This window comes from Tinamus guttatus, unplaced genomic scaffold (assembly GCF_059628265.1).
Source record: "Tinamus guttatus ecotype Peru unplaced genomic scaffold, ASM5962826v1 Tinamus_guttatus_pri_ptg000439l, whole genome shotgun sequence".
NCBI classification, from domain to species: Eukaryota; Metazoa; Chordata; class Aves; order Tinamiformes; family Tinamidae; genus Tinamus; species Tinamus guttatus.
The window spans coordinates 176,379-187,367 of NW_028288973.1; positions in this window are offsets into that span (position 1 = coordinate 176,379).

Here is a 10,989-nt window from a genome sequence, read left to right on the forward strand (position 1 = left end):
TTAACATACTTATTATCTGGAAATGAGAACACCCAGAGAGTGACAAAATTGCAGACTACACCAAGTTATTTGAGGTAGCCAAGACCAGGAAAAAAAAAAAGGGAGAAATGTTAGTGAGAGCTAAGCAAATCGACAATGTGATGATAAGTTATATTCAATGTTGACAAATGTAAATAATACCTGTAAGAGGGTAAAATGTACATTATTCACAAGTCTTTCAGGATCGTGAATGTCGTGTCGCAGTCAAAGAAAGGAATTGAGATGGTATTAGAAACAGCTGAATGCTGACCTCAGCTTACTGTGCAGCTGTGGAAAAGAAAAAAAAAAAAACCCTGCAATGTCAGAACACAAGAGGAATGGGATAAAGTGATACAAATACTGTGCTGAGTCTTCCATTTAATTTAGGGATAGAATCACACCTGAAATATTATATGTAATGCTGGACACAGTCCCAGAAAAGAAAAATAACAGAAATAGGGAGGCTGGATAACATACAGCAATGTGCATGATCACAATTTATCAGTAAGATACACTGACAACTGTTATAGCTGGAGTACCAACCTGGTCTAAGGTAATTCCCCATGTTCCTATATTCTCCATTGTATTTCAGGATTTCCCCATGTATCACTCTCTTGCTTCAGGACTGGCGCACAAGAATCCTATCTTGCACTGAGTTTAGCTCCTATGAATATTAAAACTCATAGCTGGAAACATCCCTTTCTCTTGTTTTGTACTGGTTGATTTCCCCGTTCCCTCTGCCGTTGCTATTATTGAATTCTCTACTTCTGTTATGTAAAGTAATTTGTGCCATTGTGTTCTGAGAATGCAGGCGGCACAGCAGATAGCACGCGAAATAACACGATATTGTACTGCTTATCTGAAAATCTGTGCTTACAGCAGAGAAGAAAGACGTAAAGAGGGTGTCTGCAGAAATAGCAGGTGGAGGAATCTGAGAGGGTATCTGGAATAAAGCAATGAGGTGGGCACTGGCTTGTGGCACAGCATATGTTGCTTGACAGAGCGCACCATGGAGGAGACCCTCCAGGCAGATGGTGCACGTGCCTCGTAGATTCCTGGTCACCGCTGTCGCAGGCAATGCTCGGCAGACCTGAGGAGCAGGGCAGATGTATAGAGCAAAAGGGTTCTCCCCTCCCTCTTATCCCATGCCAAGGTAACAGCCTGGAGCAGCACTGTCTCCTGGCAGCTCTCAGGGTTACTAGCTACTGCCTCCTGTTTCATATTTCTGAAAGAAATGCTGGGTCAGAAATGACAAAATTTGCCTCCATTTGGATGAAGCAAAGGATTTTGCAGCACATGGGTTTGCTTTGGCTAATTAAAACCATGAGACCATGCAAGGAAAGCAGTGCTTTAATCGCTGAAAATAGCTGGAATTAAAACTAATCATGAGCATTTAGCAAGCCACTGATAAAGATGTTTGAAGAGTCTTTCTGCCAAGGGCCCGTGGGCTGCCTTATACAGGCACAGAAGAGAGGTAGACAAAATCCCTTGTTGATGAGGCATCACATAAACTTGTCTGTCTGTATGCCCTGCCATACTCTGCTGGGGTTTGAGCTCTACTTGGGAGGGGAGACAGCAGGAAACAGCATCAGGGCTCCACTCCTCAGAGCAGCAAAGCCTGGCTGCCAGTGGAGGGAGCAGAGGGAATCACTCTGGCCTCTGCAGAGCCTCTCCAGAACATGTGGCAACAAGGAAAAGAGCAGGATGAAGCAGGGAAAAGGATCTGAGACCAATGGGCTCAGGAGCACCACAGGTTACATCAGGTGGAACTTTAAATCCTGTTAAAGATGTGGTTCAAAGCCACAGGACCCGTGACTTTTCAATCAAATCCAGAAACTCGGTGGAGACTCCAGTGGCAGAGGGCGTCCCCAGCAAATTCCTCCCCATCATATTGCAACTCGTCAGTCCATGAGGTCGCAGCTCTGCCTCTGAGATCCTCCTCTCCTCACACTCAGTGTTGGTGGATAGGTGCTCTCTGGTCTGGGAAGTTCTACCAAAATGGCTTTGATGCAGCTTCCAGAACCTGCTCACCCAGCCTTATAAGGAGGCTGCAAAATGGGGTCCATCACTGGCCATGAAGTATCTATGGAGTATCTGCTCTGAAGAACAGGGATGGACAAACTCCATCAGACCTGCCCCAATTAAGCAAATCAGGCTGTTGCCACACAGTCCAGAACCATACAGCACTCATACAGCTCAAGAGCCTCCAGCTACTCTACTTAATCCATTAGCGGGATCTTGCCTCTTAATGTGGTAAAATATTAAGTCCTTGACTATCCTTTGGATATTTCTTCAGTAATGAACATGGACAGAGTGCAGTTGCATCAAGCCCTACCTCTAACTTTGACTGTTTTATTCATTTTGTGTCACATCAGGATACAGCACTCTCTCTTTTTCTACTTTTCAGGAATTTGCTGTCTCCATTTTCTAGTATCCTCCTACATACCCCAATCACGAATGATTTATAAACAAATTCAGAAGAAAGGGTACTCAGCTTGCAGTTCTGCATGGTTACTCCCTACAAATCATCTGTCTTCTCCTCTTGCTGAATTTCTGCAACATTTTTCAGTATTCAGACTGTTTAGGAAATGCCCTGTAATTTATTGGTGCCATACTCTACCTACGTACACACAGTTAAGATGCAGAAGGAAATAATTCTAACCCATAATATTTTCAGTTCATCTGTCCACACAAAATGAGCATTGAAAATAAAATACCTTTCGAACAGCCTTTCAGGGTTATATTTTCATGAACCCATAGCAAAATGGTCATGGTAGGCCACATGGGTGAAGATAGTTGCTCCTGTGGAGACAAACTTCCACTGTACAAATGGCAAAGGTCTGTCACACTACCCTGAAATTCAAAATTTAAAGTGCATAAGAAAATTCAGACAAACATACTGTTCGAGCAGCACTTTCTCAAATATGTTTTCAGGTCTTGACCACACTCAGGGATGCCTAAGACCACTTGTGTACTGCAATGATTTGATCTGACCTGTGTAACAGACTGATAACAACATGACAGTTACCTCAGAGACCTAAATAATTCCTGGTGCTTTAAGGGTGGAGAGGTTTGCAATGTGCTATGCTTGCAATATGTCTGAATTAATATCAAAACTTCAAATGCCAAAACTTCACAATTTCCAAATGAAGAGCTACACAAAGAGGTTATTTTTGGTGGCTTTTTATTCCCTCTAAAAGAAGAAAGCTCGCTCTATCCAAGCTGAAGATTCATTTTTTAGAAGCTTCCCCTTGCTATCAAGCATTTCTAGACTGCATTTCTATCATTTCTATCAAACTCCATCTTGCTTTCAGAGTCCTCTCAGAGAGGGCAGATAAGAGCTAACAGGGCTGCATTAACAGTAGCGTCATTAGTAGATCAAGAAAAAAATGATTATTTCCATTTAAACGGTACTTTTAAGACCATATCTAGGTACCGTGCCCAGTTTTGGACCTGCTAGTTCAAGAAAAGTATTAATCAACTGAGACAAGCTCAGCAGAAGGCCACCAAGATGCTTAGGGGGCTAGAACACCTGCCCTGTGAAGACAGGCTGAGGGACCAGGGCTTGTTTAGGTGGGAGAGGAGAAGACTTTGGAATAGCCTAATAGCAGCCTTCCAAATACCTACAAGGAGGTTAACAAGAAGATGGAGTCAACCTCGTTATTGAGGTATACGGCAGAAGAATAAGAGACAACAGTCACTGAAATAGGAGACGTACCGACCAGATACAAGGAAGAAAAAAAAAATTACTGCACAGATAATTAAGTGGTGGAACTGGTTGCCCCCACATAGTGCAGTCTCCATTTCCAAGAGATTTTCAAGGCCAGACTAGACAAAGCACAAAGTAGCTTGGGTTCAACTGTTAATTCTTCTTTGAGCACGCATATGGACAAGGGACCTCCTGAGGTCACTTTCAACAAGAACAATTTAATGATTTCTGTTTCCCTCTCAAAACTACAGCATCCCTTTCCTCATCTTCCTATCCCACCCAAGCATTCTACCAGAGTGGGCATCTCTGTAATTGAATGAAACTAGACAGTTTTGCAAAACTAGCTCTATTCCTTCTTTGTCAAAAAAAATCAATAAGGAAATGAGCGGGAAGCTTCCCTTCCCTCATCATTCAGGCTGACAGTGTTCTTTTACCCTCCATCCTTTCCTGAGAACAGATACTCCATTTGCTCTTTCACTCTTGTTTATTAGGTTACAGCTCTATTGCTGCCACTGCTCTAGGATTTTGCAGCCGTGTTCTCTCATCAGCTAAGGAAGAAGTTTCTATAAAGAGATGTCACTTTTTTGCATTCCTGTTGCTTTCCCCAGATGCACATCGCTTTCTGAGTCTCCAAGGGAATGTTCATGTTCACACAAGGCTGGGAAGGAATATGCTTGGATCAGCCCCCAGCCCAAGCATGCAGACACAGCCTTGTGCTAACACACCCACCCACTCAAAGATTAGCTCAATTTTGACCTGATTGCATCCAATTAACCTGAATTTCTCACTTCCTTGCAAAGTAATTTCTTTGGCAAGCCTGCTGGCCTTTTCCTTGTGGCTATAAGTATGAAGCCCTAGAAAAATTGGAAGTGAGAGGAAAGCAAGAAAAATAAGAGAAAAAGCAGTATAATATGACAGCATAGGAAAAAAAAAGGGTAAGGAAAGAGGAAATTATTATGACTCTCTCTATATATATGTATATATGTAGCCCAATATACATTTACTAAACCAGTCATTTATGTTTTATGCTTATTCCCTGTCTTCCCGCAACTTCAGCTGTCAAACAAGTATTTCACCTTTGGACACATTAAGAAAGCATCTCCCATTCTGCAGGTGCCTTTTACAGCAAAGCACTTGGGCACATGCCTGAGATTAGGCACATGCTGAAGGAGATAGTGCAGTCCCAGGCACAACGAGAGTAAAAGAAAGTGCCAAAGATTGTCAATGGGAGGAAAAGAGATAGAAGGAGGGGAAAGAGGGGAAATGGAACAAAAGAGAAATATAAAAGGAAAAAGAAATGAGGAAAAAAAAAAGAAAACGAGGAGGAAAAAAAAGAGAAATTAAAGCAAAATAAGATAAAGGCAGCAAAAATTAAAAATGCTGGCTGGTGAAAGGAGCAGGGGTAGTAACAGAAGGAAGAAAAATATTAAAATAAATCAGTATCAAGAGAACATGACTGAAATCCATGAGTAAAAACATAGAGCTAGTTGGAAGTGAGGTGGATATGTAGACTGAGACCCCACAGTTCCCTGGCACCGCCTGGACTGGCCTGGCTAGGGAAACCTGCCTTCTTCACTGTGCGTGCAGCTCTGCCACCACAGATCCAACCTCAGCTAAGGACCTTTCACCCCAGCGTATTTCTAATAGCCACAATGACATAGCAGAGAGAATAGGGGTCAGACGGAGATAAAAAGGGGTACAAAGAGAAAGCCAAAAAAAAAGGCGATGAAATGAGATCCAGTCCATTTATCAAACAAAGCAAAAACAGAGATAAGGACTTATTTTTGGATTACATTTCTGAACCCCATCCCCTCCTGCTTGGTCCTGGACCCCACCTCCCTCGCTCAGTTCATTGCTCTATTTTGGGTTTAATTATACACCACGTACAGGGACTAGAGCATGCCAGGATCTTCCCTGGTGTGGAATTTAAAGCTCTTCTGTTTTCCCTTTTACTCCTTTCCTTTCATGTCTAGCCTTATGAAAGCAAGAAAAAAAAAAAAAAAGAAAGAAAATCATTCTTTTGTTTCTCAGAGGAACAGGAACACTGCTCCTTTTCTTTTCTTTCCCCTCTTCCACCTAGTTCATTCTCTGTGCCCTGATGCCAAGGCTGCCCTGTCGCTCATGAGGAAGGTTTTACGAGGCCATTCTATCAAATGAAGGGGACAGTTTCTCCTAGGCCGTGGGTGAACAGGGCCAGCAGCACACGCACACTGCAAGGATGGCCCAGATATTCCTACACGCGCTCCTTGACAGCCGGCCCCCAGCGCTGCCCGCCAGTATGGGATCAGTGGAATAACTGGAATTACAGGGGGCTCTTTCTCTGCAGTACCTAAGGGCAGGTAATGCATTTTCTCCTGGCAGAGGGGGCTCTTTCTCTGCAGTACCTAAGGGCAGGTAATGCATTTTCTCCTGGCAGAGGGCTCCCAGCATAGCAGGCGTGTGGTGCTTTGAGATGAAAGGGAGGATGACGGAAAACAAGGCACAGGGCACAGACAGAAGCCGAGGCAGCAAGCCTCTTCGGTGGGTTACCTGTGATGGACACTTGTTCTTTATTTTTAACCAATGCAAAGAGGAATCAGTGGATGCATATCACAGACTTAAATCTCAAATATGTGATTGTGAGCAAATGCAGTTTTTTAATAAAAAAAGATTAGGCTCTTACAGAATACAAAAGGACAGAGCAAGTCAAACTGAAATGGGAAGCTGATTTAACCTTAGCCTGAGCCAAAGAGATTTGAAAATTACATGAAATGCAAATTTAGGCCTGAGACAGCATAAGCAGCTATTTCAGATTACATCATTCCACAAAAGCCCCCCAAAATCCCCAGGGCTGAAAAATGAAGAAAACTGCAGCAACAATCAAAAGAGACCAATTTTCAAACTGGAAATGTGCGGGACTGATCCATACCCTGTCGCAATCATGAAAAACCCTTTTGTTCATCCAGTACAGCTATAACAAGCCCTAAATACATAGGAAAATAAGAGCCAGAATATATTCTGCATTTGATCAATTATAGCAGCAATACTTACACACAAGAAATGTCTTTCCAAAGTTATATCACGGCTACAGCCAAAGCCTCCTGCACACTTTAAAAGCAAGAGGGTATTTATCCATTTCTTCTGGGGGCTGCAGTGATGGCACCATGCACCGCTTCAGGTTGGCGACCACAGCTGAACAAACAAGGCAGAGCTCTATCTTGTCACACGAAGCTAAGGCAAAGCCTGTTGCTGACTCGGGGCTTGGAGTACAAGGGCAAACAACTACTACTGCCTCACTCTGAAAAAAACCTGCAGTGCTCCACAATCACCTTCCATGGAGTGAATGAAGATTAATTAACGTATCCCTACTAAGAGCCTGCCTTGGTGAAGCACTAGACACAAGGAGCGTCTCCTGCTAGAGTATGGCTGTCTGCAAGACCCCTCCGAGGAGCACCAGGCTCTTCTGCTGAGTCACCCTCCCCACGTGAGCTGCATGGAGATGGGGGATGAGCACCGCTGAGTCATTCTGTTGAGACGGGAAAATCATCCCCACGCAGGACGAAGATGAGGCGGGAGCAACCTCCGGACTATTGAAGGCATCGCGGAGGCAGAGCACCCAGGAAAATCAAATCCGAAGAGAAGACGTCCGCTCTGGCATGCCATGAGCGATGTGGTTAAATATTCATCTTCCTACCTGCACAGTGGGGAGAGGGGTTTTTCCGTTGGCAGATTGCAATATTAGTGCAGCTGTGTAGATCCTTGGAGTCTACTGAAGGTGCCAGCTTGCAAAATACCTTCTGCCACCAAAGCCTTTGTGTGGCCTCTTGGGCTCAGAAAGGACCAAGGGGTTAAGATGCAGCTGGTCCAATCACCTAGGCTCTCTTTTCTTAAGAAATCAAGCTAGAAATTCAAGATTTCCTAATATGTACATAAAAGCGTAATAAGATAGGAACTCTGGAGTGTTGTGAAAAAGCTTTCAGTAAAATCACATCACGTCTGGATTGTTATTGAAAGCCCATATTAAATATGGCTATTCAGTGAATTGTGGGATTTAGATGAAGCCATCATGTGAACACTAATGGAGAAAGCACACTGCCGAAGGGGGAGCACGTTCCCAAAAGCAAAATATTTCCTTCATAACAGACAGGAGATTTTATTTGCATATATACATATGCATACATATGTGCATACACACACACATATTAATTTAGCAAAAGCTAGGAGGTCAAACTTTAAGTTAGTGACCCTGATCACATTGGTTAGATGTTATATTCTATGCACTTGGCACGTGGTTTTAAGCCTTCCCCTGGGGTATTGCAAAGAGCAACCACACAAATCATTACAGAGTTACAAAACAAAGCACTTCTGGGGCAATACTTTAATCAGGCTAATACAGTAAAAGGAACAACAAGAAGATGAGATCCAATTTTCCCCTGTTATTTCACACAAGGTATTTATGCAAGTCGCAGCCGTGAATATAGTGATATAACAAGTGGTAAAATCGCCCTATAGGCAAGCTCTCTGTATGTATTAACTAGTAGATGTATTAAAATCATGATTGCAATAGAGAACACCACCTCTGCTCCACAGTTTTTTGCTTTGTCTGAGACAAAGCGACTTCTAGCAAGATAACCAAGCTCATAACTAGCTTGATTGATGCTGCCATAAAATAGGTTTCACAGGACACAAGTTTACTGCTCATTCCTACAGTCCATTTATCCATATATCTATATCTACATTTGCATTTCTGCAATTTACAGTATCTACATTTAGCCATTTACATACATAAACTACAAATGGTCATATTCTTTGGTTCCAAGAGGAGTTGAGCTTTCAGTAGGTTTTGATGGAAGGATTTTTGGAAATAGGAGCATTCATGTCCCTCCTCAAATGCACAGATTCTCACATAGTTGTGCACATGCTTTTATACTATAGCATTCCCACACATACACTCCACTTGGAAACTACACCATTTCTAACTCAAATGACCCCTACATAATATTTATCATCTGATAACATAATATATTCATCTATGCAAAAGCAAATTTAAGTGGAGAAATGCCTCATATTCATAATAAACTTGCATGCACAATATAGACACGTACACATGAAAGCAAACATGGCCACCTGCATGCAACCACAGTCTAAACTGATATGACAGTTATATAGTGGTAAGCAAAGCTTTATAGCACACATTTCATATCCACCAGAGAGTGAAGTCCCAGCTGTGCCCAGTGCCACCTGGGCCCAGAAAATTATATGGACATTTCCAGCGTTCTTCCTGTGGGGGGGAAGCGGAGCTTGTCTCCACACAGAAAACAAATTAGATCTGTAAGGATTTGTCAGTGTGATAAAGCCTGAACGAAACACATTGCAAATCTACCATTAGTCAGTAAAACCATTTCTGGAAAGTGCTGGTACATGGCTTGTCTCCACAACAGGTCTGAGAGATGCCAAAAGGCAGTGGAACAATTAAATACACTGATCTACAGACCATAATTTTTATAGTGTGATTTAAGTAAGTCAGTTGTACCGTCAGCATTTCCCCGTCTCCCCAGAAAGGATAGAGAAGGTGCTTTGCTCCCTCAAGAACAGCAGCCAGTTGCATTTAGGCTGTGATCTCCACACAGAGCCAAGAGAAACCACAGTCCAGTGTTTTGTTATCTAGCTTTCAAATACAGTATTATATTGGAGAGAGAAAGATTTAACCGGCTGCAAACCTTTTGAAAGGTTGTATGCCCTTTAGCTTGGTTTATTTTATGCCTGCCTTTTAACACAGAATAATAAATTCCCTGATATAAAATTACAAGCTCATAAATATCAAACAGATTGCTGCAGGCTCCTCTTAAAAGTACGCTTTGGAGCAGCACCTAGACTACAATATACGATGCCAAAGCTGCAAGGATAATGGGGCTTGTTTCACCTGCAGTTCAATAAATTCTTTTCGCACTTCTAAAAATGTCTATGTTGTGGTGCAGGGGGGTAGCAAAACTGCCCTTTATTTCCATGTGGAATACAAGCTGAGAAAAGAACTAAGCACACCAATAAACACACCACCGTTACTTCAGGGCAGCATTCCTGAGTAGGCAAGTCATACAGGACCAAATTCTCCCTTAAGTAGAAAGCCAATGCAAAGGTTGCTCTGGGCAGTCTCTTCCCACTTTCGCAGCTATATCTATATATCTATACTTTCAGGTTTTGTGAAAGGGTTGCAATATTGAGCCTTTTTGTTAAAGCATCATTTTCAAACTATGGCTCCATGGGCTGAATGCTGAAGAGTCTACAGGGAAAGAAAGAAAAAAAAAAAGTCAACCAACCATCAAAACTACACACTAAGAAAAACAAGTCTTTTCTCAACAGATTTATCCTCACTAAATGGTAGCCTGCATCAACAACTAGTTCCAGAAATGGAAGAAGGTTGCAAACCACTCTGAAGGATCCAACTGCTGGCTCTGTCAGTCTGGCAATCTCAGCTCCCCCTGGAAGACTTTGCTATCTAAAAGTAAGTTTCCCTCTACATGATCTTCAGAAACCTTGGGAAAAAAAATACACTTCTAGCCAAAAAGCAAGAATTCCACCAGCATTTTCCTTGAAAGTCAGCATCCCACTTGTGGAGGAAGCGGAACGCATCACTCTTGTTTTGGAGGGGACAGTTCCCATCTACCAATTGTTTTCACAGCTTTCAGAGGAGCAAAGCCTGACCTGGCCTCATGCTTGCTTAGCATGGATACAAGTTTCACCCTAAAGCGATGTCTACACAGTGTCTGGCAAGCAGCACATGCACTGCATTTGTGTCCCAAGCCAGCTGGAGGGCCTGTTTTCACCTCAGCACAGCACTGAGCCCACTGCCATGCTCTTCACTCTCCACAGAATTTATTAGCATCGATTCAGCACCACAAGCAACTGTGTGGGTTGGGTTTTGCTCATATCAGGCTGTTCTGAAGCACTGGCTCGTGCCTACCTCCAAACGATGGCACAGACGTACCCTGAGCGAAGCAGCTGTCTCTCTCCACATCCAAATGTGCAGAATTTCAAGCAGAATGATAAAGAGAAGCCTAATTTTGCATAAACTGCAATTAGCAGTTTTACAAAGATGGCTTGCAGCAGAAGCAAATGGGGATGGCATTGGCCATTAAGGGAAGAAATCAGCGAGGACATGTTTTGCTAAATGGGGCAAAATAGATTGCTCTAGCAACACCTAGAAAACGAGAAAGGGCCAACAAATGCACAACAGTCATTTCTGCCTTGGAAAATCCAAGTACACAGAGAAGGCGATTCAGTTT